A 20,054-nucleotide genomic window follows, 5' to 3' on the forward strand; every position below is an offset into this window, starting at 1 on the left:
ACATTTCAAAAGCTTTGCAGAAAATAAAACGCTCAAAATAATGAACTCTACATGAATTAACTCATAATATGTATTAATTAGCATAGTGAGTACAACAGGACAGTAAAAAAAATATCAAGTAAAGCAAAAACCTGTACACTTCTTTGGAAGTTTTAGATGGAAAAAAATTATTTAGTGAGTTAAGGTAGATTTAGCAATTGTAAGATATAGTGGAAACTACGTGCACATATAGAGATTATATATATATATATATATATATATATATATATATATATATATATATATATATATATATATATATATATATATATATATATGACAGAGCATGTAAAATAACTTTAAAGTAAGTATCCCCTTAGTTATTAGCTATTACTTACCTACATAAACCAAGCTGATATTATGTTTTTCTCAGAAGTGGAGTACAGAGGAACTGGCTAACATTCCTAATTTGTAAACAAAAAGTGTTATGTGAATGTTGAACATGTAACATTGTCTTAATTCATCACATAACTGAGCTAGGAAACTAAATATCCTATATGTGAACATTTGGATATAAATTACTGTTAAAAGACTGCTTTAACATTTGTCCAACCCATCTTATTTATGATTATGTTGATAATGAGAGAATTATAATTATAATTCTATCATTTATAATTATACAGTGCTTAGCTTCAGAAATACATTTTTATTATTTTTTTTGCCCAACAGTGTTGTACTGACAAGCATATTACCTCTCTATTACCTCTCTGTAGCTCTGGGAAGTAATGTCATATTTAAATCTCCAATGTGCCTGATAAAGCTCGTTTTAAGAATGTGAAGCTCACAGAGGTTTCAGGCATATTATTTTATGTTATACTAAACATGTTGCAAATAACAGTAGACCTTAATAGTAAAAATGATTAATAATAATTTTTAGAACTACTTGCAGTTGCATTTGCACTATATTCCACCCATATATAAACCTCTGCACAACTATAGTCACTAAAACCTGGTGTATACTGGTTTGTGATTAGTAATTATACAGTTTTGAAAAAGACATTTTTTAAGAATTTTGAGGCCTTTAACCATCAATCCATTAGATTGTGTTTCAGCTCACTAAGGAACTGCTGTGCTTTTGAAGATCTCATTAAGGTGCGATGAGAGTTTATTAACCTTGGGAAATAACAATTTTAATAAGCTGTAACTTAGGATAGCAAATCTATCCTTCACGGAAAAGATACACACATTTCATGGAAGTATAACTTGATTTCTAATAATACATTGTCTAAGGATTTTGGCTGTGCTTTGGTAGCACATTGTGGCACAAACTACAGAGCCTTTCCTAAAAACAGTCCAGTACAGTAGTGAACAAAGTGTACATACCATAAAATTGGCCAGATATTCTGTTCTTCAGCACATGTGCAAATTGAAGAAACTCCAATGCTTCCAATGCTTAGACTCACAAACAAGTTGTCCTACATAGTGAAAATTGCCATTCCCTTGACAGAAAGGCCACAAAAATGAAGTACCTCAAAAAGAGTTTGGTTTGGATGAAGGTGGGTAAGGGTGATGTGACACACCAATGAATAGTGTATGAGAACTGAACCTGAGACACTGGTAACCAGAATTAGATCCTTCTGAGACCAATCTCATTGGGCTACCAATGAGCAAATATCCTACCAAACATGAAACAGAGTAACTTTCAGTACGTACTTTTCTTGTCTGCAGAAAGCTGTAATACTTTAAATGTCATCAATGTAAGATATAAAACATAGAATTAAGCAAACTTGAAAGAGGTTATAAAACTCAAATTAAAGCTAGAGCATCATCTTTTAATGGCCCACTTCTCTTAAACAATATGTCCATCTCTTAGAACATACCATATCCTTCTTAATACGACATAGCAAGCAAAATCTACCGCACATGAAGTATCCTGCATTTTGTAACTGAATTTTGGTAAGATAACAAAACTGCATTACAATATCACATGTAATCTGTTCAAAATGATTGCTTAAAACAAAGAAAACCTTGACAATGCATGTGTGCGTGATGAAAGCATTCAGCTCAACTCATTTTATTTGAAACATTTACCTTATATATACAATTATTGGCCATTTTATTAGGTTTAGATGGACTTCTTAAGTGTACAGTTACAGACTGTAGTCCATCTGGTAGCATGCACAATTAATCAGCCACCCTCTACCCTGTTAATCACAGGTCAGCATCTGACCACACCACTGCCAACTTGATATTTTTTGGGTGACAGACCATACCCACATGGCCTTACCTTTGTCAGTGATGGTTGTGGGTGTTTTGGGTTAGTGAGTTCATTTTGGAGTGTTTATACATCAGTGTAACTGCTGGGCTGAGGGTAGTGTCCCACTATAAAATATTCAGTGAACAGTATCCCTGCAATCAAGAAATCTACCATTTTTGAAGGGCTGGATGGTGGCACATATAATTTGTGCATGGTAATAGATGGACTACAGATAAAAACATGCTTTAATAAAGCAACTTTTCACTGTACAAACAAACAATGCTATTTGGGAGGTTTGATAGAATGAACACTGCTCATATATTTGAATATCTATTTATAGCTATTTTTTTATTTTCAAAACAAAGGCAAGCCAAAACTGTTCCCTGCTTTAATTATTGAGGATGTATTGTTTCTGTTGGGAATTGGGTACAGACATGCTGGCCTTCTCTCTCCACCCTAAAATGGTGTCATGTGCTACTCTGCAATGCAAGGTTATTAGCCTCCATTCAAAACACTAGAAATCTAATACTTGAAAACCTTAAGGATTTGTGAAATTGCACAGCTATTGTAATAACAGTTTGTTTTATAAAATTATTGAGACAATAAAGGACTTAAAGGACTGATAAGACTGTAGTCAAAAGTAATAGGTAGGGCAGATTATAGACATGTAAATGAGACGTTTGTCTCCTTACTATCGTAAGAGGTTCCAAACAATGTACAATGTTCTTTATTCTTTATTGTGCGTATTACACTGAGACCTTTGCACTACTGAAATGTACATTAATTAAAAAGCTTGTGTTATTGTCTTTTGCTTTAGCAACTAGTATTCAACAGCAATTCTTTTGAAAACTCAAACACAGCTCGTCTCATTAATAAGACATACTATTTGTAAGGTATACGTTGAAGTCTAATGTTGCCTGTATCCGATGAAATGTTGTGTTTAATTTTTAATGGGTGCCCATTAGTATTGCGTGTGTTAACTTCATTATGTGAGCACACTGATCAAAACTATGAAACAATGTTAAGCAAAGGTAAAAATAGAGAACATATTTAATGGTGGATTTATTCATGTTTTTAGTATCCTGCTTTGTCAGCCATTATCTCATCCTTTCAGTTTGTGCAACGTTTGTACTGTAGTCTCCAGTTACTGGAAACATTTCAATTGCACTGAGTACTACAACTGAACTCATCCTAAGATTAATTTCAATGTATTTATGGTAAATCATCTGAAGGTTTCTTCATTGTAGTTTAGGGAGAACAGGCATGTCTATAAATTAGGTATCACAAACATAAGGGGGATTATGTGCTATAGTAATATATTTTCATTTCCTCATGATACCTTTTCATACCATGTTCACTAGTGATGCCAATTTCTATGATCAATATATGCAAGATGAGCAAGAGGTAGATTTGTGTGCCTGATACTTTTGCTGACACAAAAATCTGGGTGAGAGACTTTAATGACCTAAATCCAGGCAGTACATGAGAACAACCGCTGCAGTTCTCTGTATTGCTTAAAACCAACACCTTGCTGTTGTCACCACTCCTTCAGAGTAGGAACTCCATTCTCTCATGTGTTTAAAGACCAAGGGAGAGTATTCAGTTGCTCTCCCTAATTTGACCAAGACACATTAGTATTTAAAATCTGTTTAAACTTGGGTAAATAACATTACACTACTGTTGTTTCAGTAGTCTGACCATGGTGTCTGTTGCTGTTATTTGCGAAGTACTATAATGAAGTTTGGAACCCATTTGTGGTTGATTTTGTTGTATATAAATATTTGTACTTTTCAATATATACACTTAGTTCTAAAGTCATATTTGATGTGAAAGAAGGCTTAATGTGACAAATGTGAGGCAATGTGTGAAATGAGGTGATATCAGAACCAATTTCATCCTGAAACTACATTTCTCACATCTTTGTGTATGTATACTGCAAGAAAATTGTGTTTAAAATGATGAAACTGCATGAACTTGCAACTGAGCCTATAGAATGACACTTTTTGCAATGTCATCTAGGGTGAACCACAGCATGACTTGATACTAGACATGCAATCTTATCCAAGCACTGTCAAAAGCCCTTTCTTGGCTTGATGCGTAATCCTGATCTCTTTGAGCTCCAGTGCCTCTGTGGGTGTGCCATCTGACTGTAATGTAATATGGCATCCCAACATATTTCTTACTTTGGGAGTTTCTTTAAGCTTTATGGGGCAGAAGCAGCCTCATCTATGGTCATTCCTCATTCCCTTCAGGCCTGCAATGGATGAATGAGGGATGCCAGTCTAGGATCAGAGTACAGAATTAAATTTTTGCATTTTACAGAACTGTTCTTAGGTGTAGCTGACTTTGATTTCAGATCCCTTAAAATGTACTGTGATCAAGATACTAAGAAACTGCATTTATTGGCACAACATGGTGATTCAGAATCATTGTCATAAGAGTACTTTCCTGAATAGGTGGGCATAGTTTGTCTTAATGAATTGAAGCCATAACTTATAAAGTCGTTCTCATAATGACCACAAGTGTTTACATGTTTTGTAATTCACTCGCACTAATTATGTTCTGCATGTACACTGGAGTTTAAAATATTTGGTAATATTTTATTTTTCCAGAGGTTTATTGGGTATAAGGTTTCAATCCACAAAACATGTGATCATGACAGTTTCTCAATTTTCCCTTCTAAAATGAAAAGATGTAACATATTCTGATTTATTATAAGAACTAAACCTGTCCAAGATATTGGCAGAATCTAGAAAAATTATAAGCAATATCATAAACCCTGAAACATGATATATAATCTCAATTGTTTTCTTAACAATGTTCAGTGTTTACTAGTGGCAATATATGGTGATTGGTGATCTTTGGCATAGCTGAACATTTCTCTCATCTGTCTGGCACTCTTACCAATGTAGATGTCCACAATAGAGCCAGACACTGGCTGTTTCAAAGGCGGTTGATGGACAGCTCTTACTGAGGCCAAACAATTCAGGAACTTGTCAACTGACTATTTCCTAGATATGCTATATTAATTCATAAATAGGTGAAAAACTAACCTTTGAGAAACTGCACTGTAGTTAGTTTGAAACTGCTGTCGGAGTTGGTGTGCCTACACCAGTGCAAAATTAAGGCTATTCAGTAAACACTTAATTTACATTTAAAAAATAAAATATCAGATTATTGCAACAGAAGAAAACAGTTGCATCTTGTATACCATATAATGCATATCCCTTGGACAAAACAATGCTGAATAGTTGGAATAATAACCCTTATAGGTAACTAAATCATCTATATTAATAAACATACTTCAGTTTAAGTTTAGCATTAGTATTTCAGATAAGTGTTGATGACATGACAAAGGTGACATAAAACTCATTTAAGCACACAGAGCTGCTTAGACTAGCCACTGTTCTAAAAGCATAGATTAGTATGTGATGTATTTTTTGGACACATTAGTCCAGTGACATTGATAATACTGCTACTGGTGCTCATTCATTATTATTGATTGAGTCATTATTGATTCAGGTAATCAACTATTATTAAATGATTAACCTTGGAAATTGGTTCTACTGACAGCTACTAGGATGAATCCATAAACTTAATGTGATTCCAACATAATCCCAGTTTTGATAATAAAAGAATCACACCAATCACAGCAGCATCTGTGCCATTCCTACCATATTCCTTGATACACTGAACATATTAAAATGTTTACATTTTAGTTTGGACTTATATAATCAATATACTGTGTACGTTACACAGTATATAATCTGTTGCATAGCCTACTTGAAATGTGCGTCAGCTATCTACGGCCAGAAACATGTTGCGGACCATTAGTGTCTTTTTACAATGACCAGTCAAACGAATACAAAGGCTACATTAAATATTTACAACACAGCAGCTCTTTAATGTTAGATTGTAAATTTCTCCTTTGTTACACGTTTTAAAACTTCACTGTTGAAGCATATATTTAGAAACATATTTGGCAAGCTTGGTAAACCTATTTAGAAAATGCAGGTTATGTTAGGGTGGAGCGGAGGCCAGGCAAAAAAATGCTAGCTAGCCAATACATTTTAGATTAAAATTTAATTGTACAGTTCACTAGTTAGACACGAACAATTAATCAGTAAAAGTCAAATATTAATTAGTAGTCTTCAAAGATTCAACGATCATTTTTCCGATTTCTGATTAAACAACATTTTCTTTAAGTAGCTAATCTAGCTAGGTTAGCTAACTGGTTAGCTGGTAATCATTTGCTTCTTGAACAGCTGGCCAGAAGATAGAAAGCCATAGCGAGTTATATTAATAAGCTCTTTCTTTCAAACGTCCACCAATTTATTTGTGTTCAAGTAGTTTCCCTTCTATTCTTAAATACGTACCCTTGGCACACAATCTGCCATGACACAAACAACTTTACAAAATAAAGTTTTACATCAGTTACAGTAAGTACACATATCACGAAAAAAGGGGAAAGTAGCATTCGGCAATATCTGGCTGCCCCAAGTCTACACATGCAGATTTTCTTACATAATTGGAGGGTCTCTAAAACAAACAAACTCCCGATGCATCTTCGATAACAAACGGAGAAAACCCACACGAGGCCATTAAGGGCCTGTAGGTTAATTACTTCGCTAGATGTGAAAGGAACAGAACTTGACCTGCGACTGATGACATTTCACAAGAACACAAGTAACCTGCAGATTACATACAGATCGAAGACTGAGAAAGACATGTTGACATGTATGCGGAAATAATACTATACATTTTTATTAAAAAATTGTTCTTTTTGCTTCTATATTCTTTATACAAGTTAAGAGTATTAATTATTTCTAAAGGAAAACAGTGGAGCTTAGGGGCGGATTTGTTTATGTTTTGATGTTCTTGTAGTTTTAATATTTCAAGGTGCATTCTTAGCTTCGTAATACAAATTATAGATCACACGATTTGAATGTAAGGCGAGCCAGCTCTTTTCAAAACAGTTACAGAGATAATGCATTCAAAAAACAAACGTATAAAATATCCTTGCACTGTAAGACGCATACAGGAATGCGTCATGTAATTTGCATTATTTGGCAACAGGCTGAGGGCATAACGTTGTAATACCGCTAGAGGGCGGCAAACATCGCCGCTTTATTGCAGCTTCATTTGGATTTACATGAGTATTTCACGGTGAATATGTACCTTACAGCTGAACGCACATCCTGAACAAGAACTCGTAACCAACAGTAACATTAACAGTAACATCTTGTGTTTAATAGTAATACACACTCACTTTATGCAATATTAACATGGCCATTTTATTCATTATAAAATATTAGCTTTCTGTATGTTTCTTTACTATTTTTATTTGTATAAAAAGTAAAGGGCAGATAAAAATAATTAAATAAAAACTGAAGAAAAACGTGGACATGGATATGGTCTAATTTATGCACATGGTCTAATTTAAGATCTATTCCACAGAAACAGAAACGTTGTAGTAATTTTCTGGGATGGGTTTGCCTTAGCTTCTCAGCTGAGATGGCAAAAAGAGACAGCTTTGGTTAGCAACAAATAGCAAAAAACAAACTAAAAAGTAATGATCTGGAAATTACTTTTTTTTAAAATTTAACATTCCTCAAGTTCTCCCCAAATGACACCCCTAGCCCTGTCATTTGGAGCAGACACATGGCTTTTATATTAGAATTTGTAAAATACTTCTTTCTTGGCAGTCTACCTTAGGTTGGTTGTGTTGTTTTTCTTCTTTGTCTTCAATTTTGTGTTTTTTCCTTCTCTCTCTCTCTCTCTCTCTCTCTCTCTCTCTCTCTCTCGCTCATGTTGGGAGTGTTGCAATGGCCCACCACCTGGATTACTCTACAATGAACAAACTGCAAATTTTCCTTCCAGTAACTGACCAAATAGATATTTATAACCAGCTGGTAACCTCCCCCTGCCGCAGAACCCTCTACCACTGCTGCTGTGAGCTCCATTTAAAGACCAGTTGTGTCACTCCTGGCTTTGTTCTTAAACAAAGGGATGTGCCCCTCATCTGCCCATAATTGGGCCAGGCCTTGGAATGCGCTTGATGTCTTCGCATGGCCATTACAGAACCGGCAGGGATGCAGTGAGATGGAGTGGAAACTGCTCTCATCGATCTCGGCACGACAGTGCAGGGCCCCAGCAGAAATGAGAGCCAAAGGCAGCAACCTATGAAGCCATGTCTGAGCAGGACAGAGCTGCTTCAGCATGTCCAGTGCTTCCAGCCAAGCAAATATACCCACGCTCCACTGTGGAGGTGAAGAGGTGGTATGAAAGGACCGAAATGTATGTTGGTATGTGAACGATCTCTTAGCTTCATCATCATGGTATATTTACACTTACAAGTGCAAGTAAGTGTACTTTTTATGTATACCAATGTAAGTTTGAATCATATCAATAACTGGAATGCTAATGTATTTTGTGCCATGTATATCCTTCTTGCTTTACCTTGCTCCCTTGCAGCATATCATTGGTCTCCCACCCAGTGGCTCCACTTCCACCTGGTCGTCTGGGCCCCAGGTGCCAGGTGGGTCATTGGGCTGTAGACTCCAGCACAGCGCTGGATGTGCCTTCTCATAATGGCCTCCTCCAGGGCTGCCTGCCTATTGTGATTCAGTCACCCCCTCCAACTCCACCACAATTCACAGGTCTGATATCCCACCTCACCGGAGCCTAAGTGCAGTATCTGTGTGTCGGGGGCATATGTTTGGTGGTTTGGAGCAGACCACATTGACCAAACGATGGGCTGAGTCACTCAAGAGCAATATTAAGTACTATAAACACTCCCTCTCTGATATTTATCGGCTCTATAAATACTTTGAGGTGTGAACCTGGGGCTGACAGTCTGAAAAAGACAAGGTAGAATGGACCACCTTTATGTAATGTTTCAGTTTTCCTGTTGTAATTAGTAAGTATTCCTATAATTGTCATTTTGTTTGTTTTCACATGATTTTAAGCGTTGCTTACTTGTTTTTGCTTTTTGCTACATTTTGTTTCCTAGAAGCATTTCAGAGGCCTATTTAAAATTTCTCTTCCTGCTTTTATACTTTCACTAATAAACCACACCTAAATATACCAAGGACAAATCACCTAGCACACTACCTCAGAAATATGATAGCTGTAAGTGCATCTGAGCAGATAAAGTAGCTTTCATTAGAAGACACCATAGGCATCGTATAGTTAGTAAGCTACATGTAAGTTTTGATGTGTGTACTAAAGCATGCCAAAATAGATTGGAACACTGTTTAAAATGTCAGCTGGAGATGAAGAAGTATGTGTCCTAACAGAGCGGGAATTCCATCTTACAGGACAAGAACGATGTGTAGTTGTTTGGAGAGGTCAGAAGTGAAGAAAACGGTATGAAAATTACAAGCCATGTAAATGATTACTTGTGGGTGATGAACATTTTGGATTTTGAGCGCTTAGTTGCAGCATTAGTCACTTTCACTTCACATAAAAGTAAACATACTGCTACAACAGAGCATAGTGTAGTGTAAGTGTCCAACAGATTAATGAGGTGTGTATTTTACATAGCCTTTGTGTACATATGCCTATGTGTGTATTGGGCGCGGGGGGGGGGGGGGGGGGGGGCATTTGTGAGGACATCAGGGAACTTGTCATGGATAATACACGCTGTATGTTAACCATGCAGCTTGTCCTTTTCTGACTTAAATGTTAGCATATTTGAAGCAGATCTAAAATCTGTCTGTTTCTAGAGCACAAAGAGCCATTGTATGCTGAGCCTGATTAGTGTGCTCATTGTGTTTTTGGAGCAGTTTAGACCCCTGCAGAGCTGGTATATAGTATTTTCCATAGGAGTGAGTAGTCTAGCCTTAGCTAATACATCACCTAGATTAGCCTTTCAGACTAAAGCTGGACAGGAGTTCAACCTTTAGCATACAGGCTTTCCTACTCCTGGAAGTGATTCTTTCATCAAAGCACTTTTCTGCTACTGTCTATTAAAAGGTGTAAAGTGGCCTTGGGTATTAGAAAATTGCTGTATAAGTAAAACAAATAAATGAATGAATTAGAACCATAAAGCATGCATTTGAATTATATTTCACTTTCATGTGGGCCTGTCACACCAATTACATAATCTCATATAGCCCTTGTGTCTTCATCACTGGCATGCATGTGTCAGTGAGGTAGGACATTTTGCAATGGCTGAGTTGACTCAACACTCACGGACATTTTTTGTGGGGATAGACAGATGCCAAGAATGAGCCACAGAGAATTGATCCCTGAGTGCTTGGGTCCCTGGATGCCTGGGTGCATGGGTCCCTAGGTGCCTGGGTCCTGGGATACCTGATCCCTGGATCCTTGGATGTCTGGGTTCCTGGATGCTTTTTGCGTGAATTCTTCAGTGCCCTGTCCTGCAGAACCTCAACTCTGGCATTGGCCTCCTGAAAGAACTGTAACTGGTTTGAGACACCCCTCCTCTTCCAACTGACACACACACACACACACACACACACCCACACACACACGCCAGAGGACTTGAAAGATCGGACCCCATCCCTCAGAGGCCGAGGCCAGTGTCCTTAATGGGTGACAGATGGAGCTATAGCGTGAGTGTGTTTCATGTTAGCTCGCTGCGTGATGAGCAGCGAAGCAGCTGGAGATGAACAAAAACGTTTGGGCCCTCACAATGCTTCCATTTATTATCCCTGGGTACAGCTCTGGTTGCAATGCACCCCTGCCTTTTTAGAGTAATATATTGGTATTAATAAAGGCAAACAAAGGAAAACATTCTGTAATGGGAGTAGCTCCCTCATTCTTCTCACAGTAAATCTCATGGCAGTCTCAATTGTATGGTTGGGCCCTGTGGTAACTCTCACTGATTAAAAAGGAATTTTCAGTCTGTTCCTGCTTATGCTATTGCTTAGTGTTCATGGTCAAGGACTTCAACTGCACATGGCGGTTATATATGATAGCGGGGAAGAACATGACTTTGATTTTTACTCAACTGCTCAAATGTATCTGAGTTAATACTACATTTCAGGGGTTTCTCTTCTTTGCCCTCCAGAAGAGTGCCTGGATATTATTTCCAAATGTTCTGTGAATGAGCCTCATCAATACCTATCTTTGACTAGAACCATTTAAGGTTTCTCCACAGGACAGACTGCAGGTGTTCTGCATAAGAGTGATCACACAAAATGGCTGCCTGGTCACTGTTAGGTAATACTCAGTCCACCGCCTATTCCAAGGTGATTACGTCTGTCAGGAGAGATGAGAAGTGTAGTGAGAAGGTCAAGGTTGAAATGAGCTACCAGTTGGGCGGTCCTCTGAACTGGCCTTGATGGGGGTGGAATAATGGTTGGGTTAGAAAAGATTGCCTGTTGGTAGGCCCCTAAACAGAGAGGGCTGCAGGAGGTGGGGGCCCTCATTATCTCTCCCACCATGTTGGTCGCTTAAGCCCATCCCCTCAGTGCCTGCACTGTTTATTTAGAGAGCGAGAGCCTTTTAAACTACGTTTGGGCTAATGAGTCCATTATCTGCCAATGATCCACAAAGGGGTCTGCTTCCCTGCTTAGCCCCTCTCTATAAGCACTCTCTCTCTCTCTCTCTCTCTCTCTCTTGGTTTGTCCTGCTCTAACACTGTCTTTCTCATTCTGTCTCATCACTCTTCTCTTCCTGTCTACCTTTTTCCTCTTCCCTCTGGCTCACAGTGTCATTTTAAGTAGTTTGATTTTTAAGGAGACTACACAGAAGATCAAAGTACCTGGTCTTCTATGTCCAGAGTATGCCACTGTTGTTCATAATGTAAGCAAAGCCTTTCGGTGTGAGGCTCACATATTAATTTATTGAAGTGTTCCTTCCATGAGTCCTGCAGGATTATCCTTTCCTGTATGGTTTGTATAGTTGGCATCTGTACTGTAGACAATCAGTTACATTTATTGCATTTTGTTGTAATTGGCATGAGACTCATCACAGCTAAGCTTCTGAAAGGAATTTTTGAAACAACTATAGCTGATGAGTCATGTTGCACATTTTGACTAATTATATCTATTTATGTTTTTCATAATTTCATATGAAGACATCTACCTTTATGTTTAATATGCATAAAAAGGATAGAAACATATTTAAAAAAAAATAACTGCATTAACATTGTGACAGTAGCGACAGCACAGAGGAAGCGAGAGGCAAGGTTGAGCTAAAGAGCTCGTTATTCTCCATGAGCTTAAACAAATCCACAACAAAACAAGTATCCTACATTTGAGGATCTGGGGAAGCGATGCACGGGATGAGTATTCCGTCTGGCTTAGACCGCTAATGTACAGCGTCTTCTCCAGAGACCTGTAGGTTTAAATAACAAAGATAAGTATGAACAGGTGTACTTGATTAAAACTTTGGTGATTGGGAACGAGGTAGGGGTGTAGGACGGTCCCTATCTAAAGTGGGCGTGTTCTCTTTGGCGGATTACCGGCCTACCATGACGACATAATTTTCTTCAATGATTAATTTATGAATAAACTTGTTTATGAAATTCTGTGTTGGCTTTTAAGTTTTCATATATGTGTCTTCCAGCTGTCACCATTTATCACAGCACAGCAATCGAGCAATACCTGTGCTTGTGACCCACATTACTTGTCAGACATTCCAGTCTTCATCCCAGGCACATGTGCAGAGCCGAACAGGAAGATTCAGGATTTCTTTTGTGTGACTCTATTAAGATTACAAGGAAACCTTTCAGTCATTGATATTGTGTATAGAATAGCTGGGTATGTAGACTAGTCTACATATACACTGGAAAAGTTGGCTGTTGTACAGTATATCAAAGGCTGGGCAAAAGCAGTGGTTAAGGTACTTCACTTCTAATCAGAAGGTTGCTGGTTCAAGCCCCATCACTGTCAAGTTACCACTGTTGGGTTCCCTGAATAAGGCCCTTAATCCTCAAGTTGTAATTGTAAGTTGCTTTGGATAAAAGTGTCAGATAAATGTAAATATAGATTTCTGCTTCAAGATAGCATAGTGTAAACACAGAAGTAGAAATTGCTTCTCTCTAGGTTGTGTCAAAGATAATTGTTTCTCCTTTTTAGAAAAGCAGAAATTGCCGTTGATACTTTCACTTATGGTTAAGTGAAAAACTTGGACATGGAGAAACTGCCTGACTCATAGGATAATGGAGTTTATATATGAACATATTTTCACAGACTATTGTACTGTGACTTATGGTTTAAATAATAAGTGATACACAGAGGTGAACAGTAACACACTACATTTACTCCATTACATTTACTGAAGTAACGTTTTGAATAAATTGTACTTAAGAGTCGTTTTAAGGAGATACTTTATACTCTTACTCGAGTATATTTGCGAGGTCAAAAATGCAATTTTACTCTGTTATATTTGTCAACATTAATCCCGTTACATTTTAAAGTAATTTTTACCCTTTGTACATTTCGCCACAACCTGTCAAGTGTGGGAGGGTTAGAGAAATCCCTAGAAATGATCATTGATGATGCATTACATTTTAGTCTAAAACACAATCTCTTCCCCTTAAACAGTGTTTAATGTACTTACAATCCTGTTACTTCGTGTCTAAAAGGTAAAGAAAAGAGTTGCAATGTAAAGATTCTTCTTCTTATTATGCATTACATTTTAGTCTAAAACACAATCTCTTGCCCTTAAACAGTGTTTAAAGTGCTTACAATCATGTTACATAGTGTGTAAAAGGTAAAAACAGAGTTGCAATGTAAAGATTCTTCTTCTTATTATGCATTACATTTTAGTCTAAAACACAATCTCTTGCCCTTAAACAGTGTTTACTTCGTGTCTAAAAGATAAAGAAGAGAGTTGCAAAGTAAAGATTATTTTTCTTATCATGGATTACATTTTAGTCTAAAACACAATCTCTTGCCCTTAAACAGTGTTTAAGGTGATTACAATGCTTTGAAACACTGTTTAAATGTTTATAAAAGGTAAAGAACAGAGTTGCAATGTAATGATTCTTCTTATTATGCATTACATTTTAGTCTAAAAAACAATCTCTTGCCCTTAAACAGTGTTTAAGTTGCTTACATTCCTGTTACATAGTGTCTAAAAGGTAAAGAAGAGAGTTGCAATGTAAATGTTCTTCTTCTTATTATGCCTTACATTTTAGTCTAAAACACAATCTCTTGCCCTTAAACAGTGTTTAAGGTGCTTACAATCCTCATTCATAGTGTCTAAAAGGTAAAGAAGAGAGTTGCAATGTAAATATTCTTCTTATTATTATGCCTTACATTTTAGTCTAAAACACAATCTCTTGCCCTTAAACAGTGTTTAAGGTGCTTACAATCCTCATTCATATTGTCTAAAAGGTAAAGAACAGAGTTGCAAAGTAAAGATTCTTCTTCTTATCATGCATTACATTTTAGTCTAAAACACAATCTCTTGCCCTTAAACAGTGTTTAAGTTGCTTACATTCCTGTTACATAGTGTCTAAAAGGTAAAGAACAGAGTTGCAATGTAAATATTCTATTCATTGTCTGATATCAATGATATTCTGAAAAATGGCTAGCTAGCTAGCTAGCTATGTAGCTATAAATTACAAGCAGCAGAAAAATAAATGTGGCAATGCATGCTAATCTAAATTCACGCCCCATATTGAGGCAAATTTTCAAGATGATAAAGGTTTCATTGTTATAAAATTATTGATTTTATATATTTATATTTCTTTAAAACACATACATATGCAGTTGTTAGCCAGACAACGGAGGACATCTAGGTAGCTTGCATACTGACTAATCGGCTGCTTAACTGCAATGTAAATATAACGAAAAGTAAAATTATAGAAAGGTCTAGTAAGTGACATTGGGCAAGAGTGTTCATAGAAACTGTACTAATCACAACATGATCATCCAAATCCAGCTTGATGCTTGTGACAGGATATATGCAATATTTAGCCGATATTAAAAAGCTCATGTAGCTTCAACATAACACTTGAACTAGGACAAAGACCTAGAGAAAAGAAAAACAGATGTTTATTGTGCATTTTTGCATGCTGAATCCAAATATGTTTTCATAATTTCTGTATGAACACAATTTTTTGTTACATTACATTAACATCTACATGTATGGCATGTAGCAGACGTTATCTACCAAGCTGCTTTTAGCTGCCTACTTAGAATAAATTGTTTACAACCGATTACACCAAATATTAGAGAAATTCTTACACATATACAAGATTGCAGATATTTTGAGTATAATGACAGTTGTATTTATGATTAATTAATATTTACTTATGTTTTATATGCAAATCCGCACTGTGTCTGTTGTAGTTTAAGTATGGCTTTTCCACAAGTAATGCCAAACACCTGAATGGATTCACACATCACATTTTTCCACTCTGTAACTATTCGATGAACATTACAAGTTTGGACACTTCACTTTCTTTGCTTTTTTCATAGACTGGAAAACCAATCTAATCATTTGGTGTGATGAACACAAAAACAAACAAACAAATAAACAAACAATCCTGAATGTTCATAGTCAAGGCATGATCATTCATCTTAAAAATAATGAAATTTCAGACTCACGGGAAATAAAATGGATGACTTGCCGCTGAACAGTACTTCAGGTGATTTTTGGAGAACTGTTTTGAAAATTTCATGTAGTGCAAGCCCATGTAGTTTGCATTTATGGTGAAAAAAAGTGTAATTGATCTTCTTTCACTTTAGCCTATATTATTGCATTTTCTCCTGCTTACATTTACTTTTAAAATCCAAACAACAACACAACAGCAGAACCAACTTACATTAAACAACCATTCAAGCATACCTAGATCAAGTTCTTGTTTTATACTTATGTTGTTTGCCAGTTGGTCCACTGTGGGTCTTATGCCCAGGTTAGCAGGTCCACTGCGGGATTTCTGCCTTCTTGCTCCGTGTGAGCAGTTCATCCCCGCACACATATCTGCATCTGTAACTTCCTTCACCAGCCCTGGTAGCCATAGGAAGCATCTGTAGGTTAGCACGTCTTTCGATCCACACCGGGCTACCTGTTAATGCTGAAGGCTTAATCATGGTGATCTGGTAATGAAGGATAAAATGGGTGGAATGCTGTCCACATGGGTGCACTCACAGCAGGATGAAACGCACGAGCTACTCTCTGCAAAGGCTGCTGGATGTCCAGAGTGCTTTGCCAGGTGCTTTCTTCCCATGCTCAAGTAAAGAAAATGAGAGGTAAAAAAATGGAAAGACAAAAAAGGAATCTGCTAGGTGCTTGATCTCAGTTCAATTTAACAAAGGCTTTATATCTGAGAGGCCTTCGCACACACACGCGCACACACACGTACACACACACACACACACACGCACACACGCACACACGCACACACACAGACACATACGCACACAAACAAAAATTCAAGATATTTTCTGATCTGTTAAGAGAACAAACCCTATTCTAAGTATTTTTTCTACTGGTCATAGCAAATATTTTTTCTTTCTTTGTATTATTTAATAAAAGGGTTAGAAAAGCCTTTAAGCTACAGCATGACATTTTTGGATATTTCCATGTGAGATTTTAAAATATCAAATCTGTTGTTAGATGTTTCCATCCTGTTATGAGTCATGAGTTTCTTTATACTTTTGGCTCAGTTGGTATTTCTCATACCACTGAAACAATTTCAGAGACAACATACTTTCAGAGCAGACTTTTTCCATGGGCCATTTAACATTCTGAACCATAAACCAGCATCAAACTCTGGTGAAAAAGGTTGCAATGTAATTAACACAGCCTTTAAAAAACAAAAAGAAATTAAGATTCAAGTGCATGTGCATGTGTCATTGTTTGCAGACAAAAGAGGCATGGAGTTACTGAATCTGTGACAATCTTGATCTTATCAATCTAGTTAAATGGTCTTGAGTCAGAATGTGTTAAAAGAAGACAATCAAAACAATCTCCATCACCCAGGCCACACCCCTTAACCTGAAGAGAGAGAGAAAAAGCTTTGACTCTCCACCAAGCTGGAGAAGCCCATTACTGTGTTCATCTTCTCAACATTTGACAGGTGGAAGTAGAAGTTTGGGGTTTATGTTTTAATTATAAGGAATTCCAGATGTGGAAGGAGGCTCATAAATTAGAAGCAGAGCTACTCAAATGTCTTTTTTTCAAAGGGACCAAGCGGGTCAGCATCTGCTTCTCATTGAAGTGAATGTTATTAAGGGTCCAGGCTAACACAAGCTCAGAGTTCCTCGCCTGGCCTCACAATAATTGACACTATTAAATGTGCCTAAGCAGATTTAGAGTGTTCAGAAAAGTTTGATTTGTCTTGAGGAATGACTCACATCATCTATTTTCAAGGTACAAAACCTGAGGAGAATTTAGTGACTATTTAATCTTTTACACCAAGAGAGGCAGAGTCAGGAGCATATCGGCTACAAAAGCTAAACACACACAAACAACTTTTAGAGTGAGACAATCTGTCGGCAGGTTTGAAGCAGGGAGGAGAACAGGACTTCAGACATGTTGCCACACCAATTTCTGACTGGTGTAATGAAGCAAAAGTACATTAATGACAGCGATTTGGGGGGACCTGCCATGTCTTTTAAATCAAATTAATGTTTTATATTCTTTATGAATTAATAAGCACACCCACCCACCCACACACACACACACACACACACACACACACACACGGGAAAAAAACCCTATAAAGTTTCTGTCTTTCACAGACATTTGTGGTGAGGAGTGCTGGCTGTTAGGACACCATATCAGTGTTTCCTGGTCACTAGGGAGGGAGTGCATATACTCTGGGGTCAGTGTGAGGGTGCATGGGCTTTCCCTGGTGTAAGACCAACGGCGGGGGGGGTCAACCCAAATCGGCAGAAGTGAAGTGGGACAGGACATGAACTCTCCTGGGTGTGATTGAAAGGGTGAGAAGTTAATTTGGCAGCTTTTCCTTCTTGCTTTGGTAATGTTTCCTCTCAAGACCAACAGCACCAGCACCCCCCCATCACCACCCATCCCAAAGAAGGGCCTCCTCCAATGTTACTCCTGCTTGGCCCTCCCGGTTGGCCACTCCTACAGTCTCCACCCTCCCTGTTGGCCACACTTACAGTCTCCACCCTCCCTGTTGGCCACTCCTACAGTCTCCACCCTCCCTGTTGGCCACTCCTACAGTCTCCACCCTCCCTGTTGGCCACTCCTACAGTATCCACCCTCCCTGTTGGCCACTCCTACAGTCTCCACCCTCCTCGCTGGCCACTCCTGCAGTCTCCACCCTCCTCGCTGGCCACTCCTGCAGTCTCCACTCTCCACTCTCCCAAGACCAAACTCCCAGTTGCCACCTCCCCCAACACACCCTATCTGTTGGCTGAGCATGGTGACCCGAAACCAAACTTTCTCTCCCCAGGACACTTCCTGCTCTGCAACACTCAGGCTCAAGTGTGTTTTTCCAGGGGCATTTGGAGTGGGGAGGGGTGACGGAGCACTTGAAGGAAATGAGGACCATGTCAGTGTACCTTCATGGCCTGTCAGTCAGATGCCCAGCGAGGCCTAGCGGATGTCTGCAAGAGGATGCTGGTGGCCTTATTTTCCTCAGTCACCACTAGGACGAATTCCTGAATCAACAACTACACTTTCCTAGGTCAGTAAGGGCAGGGGAGATAAACTGATGACAACTGGACTGTGAAATGCCATTTCATCTATGAAGAAGCTTAAGATGCAACGCCATAAAGTAAAAGAAAAAATAAATAAAATCAAAGACTACTACTTATACTAAAGAAAGACAGACAGAAAGAAAACTGTTCTACACCTTGCCCTATGTGTCTCCAACACTGGGTTCAGATGTATGCAGGGACACCTTAGTGGTAGTAAGCATTCTTGGGTCATACTACTGCTGGTGGTACCTGTTGCAGTAATTGACTGTGTTTTAAGTTTTTACAGCACACAAAGCTGATGTGACTCCTCACTTTGATCCCTGATTGTGGCTACTGCCTTTAATATAAATGGCTTCTAAGGCCATCCCTGTTTAAAGGCTTTAAAGATACAGAGGTGTAATCCAAAGTTTATACAGGCTTATCGTTGGTAACCAAACATTAGGGTGATCCTTATTTTTCAAATTATAAAATCATCAAGTATTAACCAACAAAATGGTTGAAAAAACATGCCTGGTGAAATAAAACCCCAATCGAACTACATTTATGTGTAGCTCAAGGCTCCCAACGTTTATAATGGGTTAATATAAAGGGCCAATTATCTACTGTGTCATGTGCTGTTTTAAAGAAATTGCAAGTGTAATTACATTTATTTGCTGGTATTGGCTGCAATTAGAATGCAATCATCTTTGGTATCTATCAAAAGAGCTCGCTGCATTAACTGTTTGATGCAGGTGTTGATGTGGCAGACAAATAAGAGATAGTACATGCAATAAGGGAAGAAGATGCACATGAATATCCACCAAAAAGAATCGACGTTAATAAATTTGCCTCACCACAGCATCTAGATCAACTGAGTCTGTCACGTGCCTTCCTGGATGCCGATCCCAAAGAGTGGCCTGACAGAGCATATTATCAAGAGGCATCAGCTGTTAGACACAGTCTTAAAGTCATTGATGTCATATGCATTTATGATTGTGCAGAACTTTGACTGCACAGTTAATGACTATACCAGGACAATAGTAGAGCATCTCTTTAGTAGAGCTGCTGTGTTTTGCCATTGATGGAGTTAAAACGAGCCATAACATATTGCTATACTCAGTATATTGTTTCATAATTTAAATGTTTAGAGTATACTGAAAACTTTAGTGTTCCTAAGATTTGATTAAAGTAGCAGTCAGATTAGATATAACTATAAGAGTAAATATTGGGTGCTTTGAGCT

This window comes from Electrophorus electricus, chromosome 13 (assembly GCF_013358815.1).
Source record: "Electrophorus electricus isolate fEleEle1 chromosome 13, fEleEle1.pri, whole genome shotgun sequence".
NCBI lineage: Eukaryota > Metazoa > Chordata > Actinopteri > Gymnotiformes > Gymnotidae > Electrophorus > Electrophorus electricus.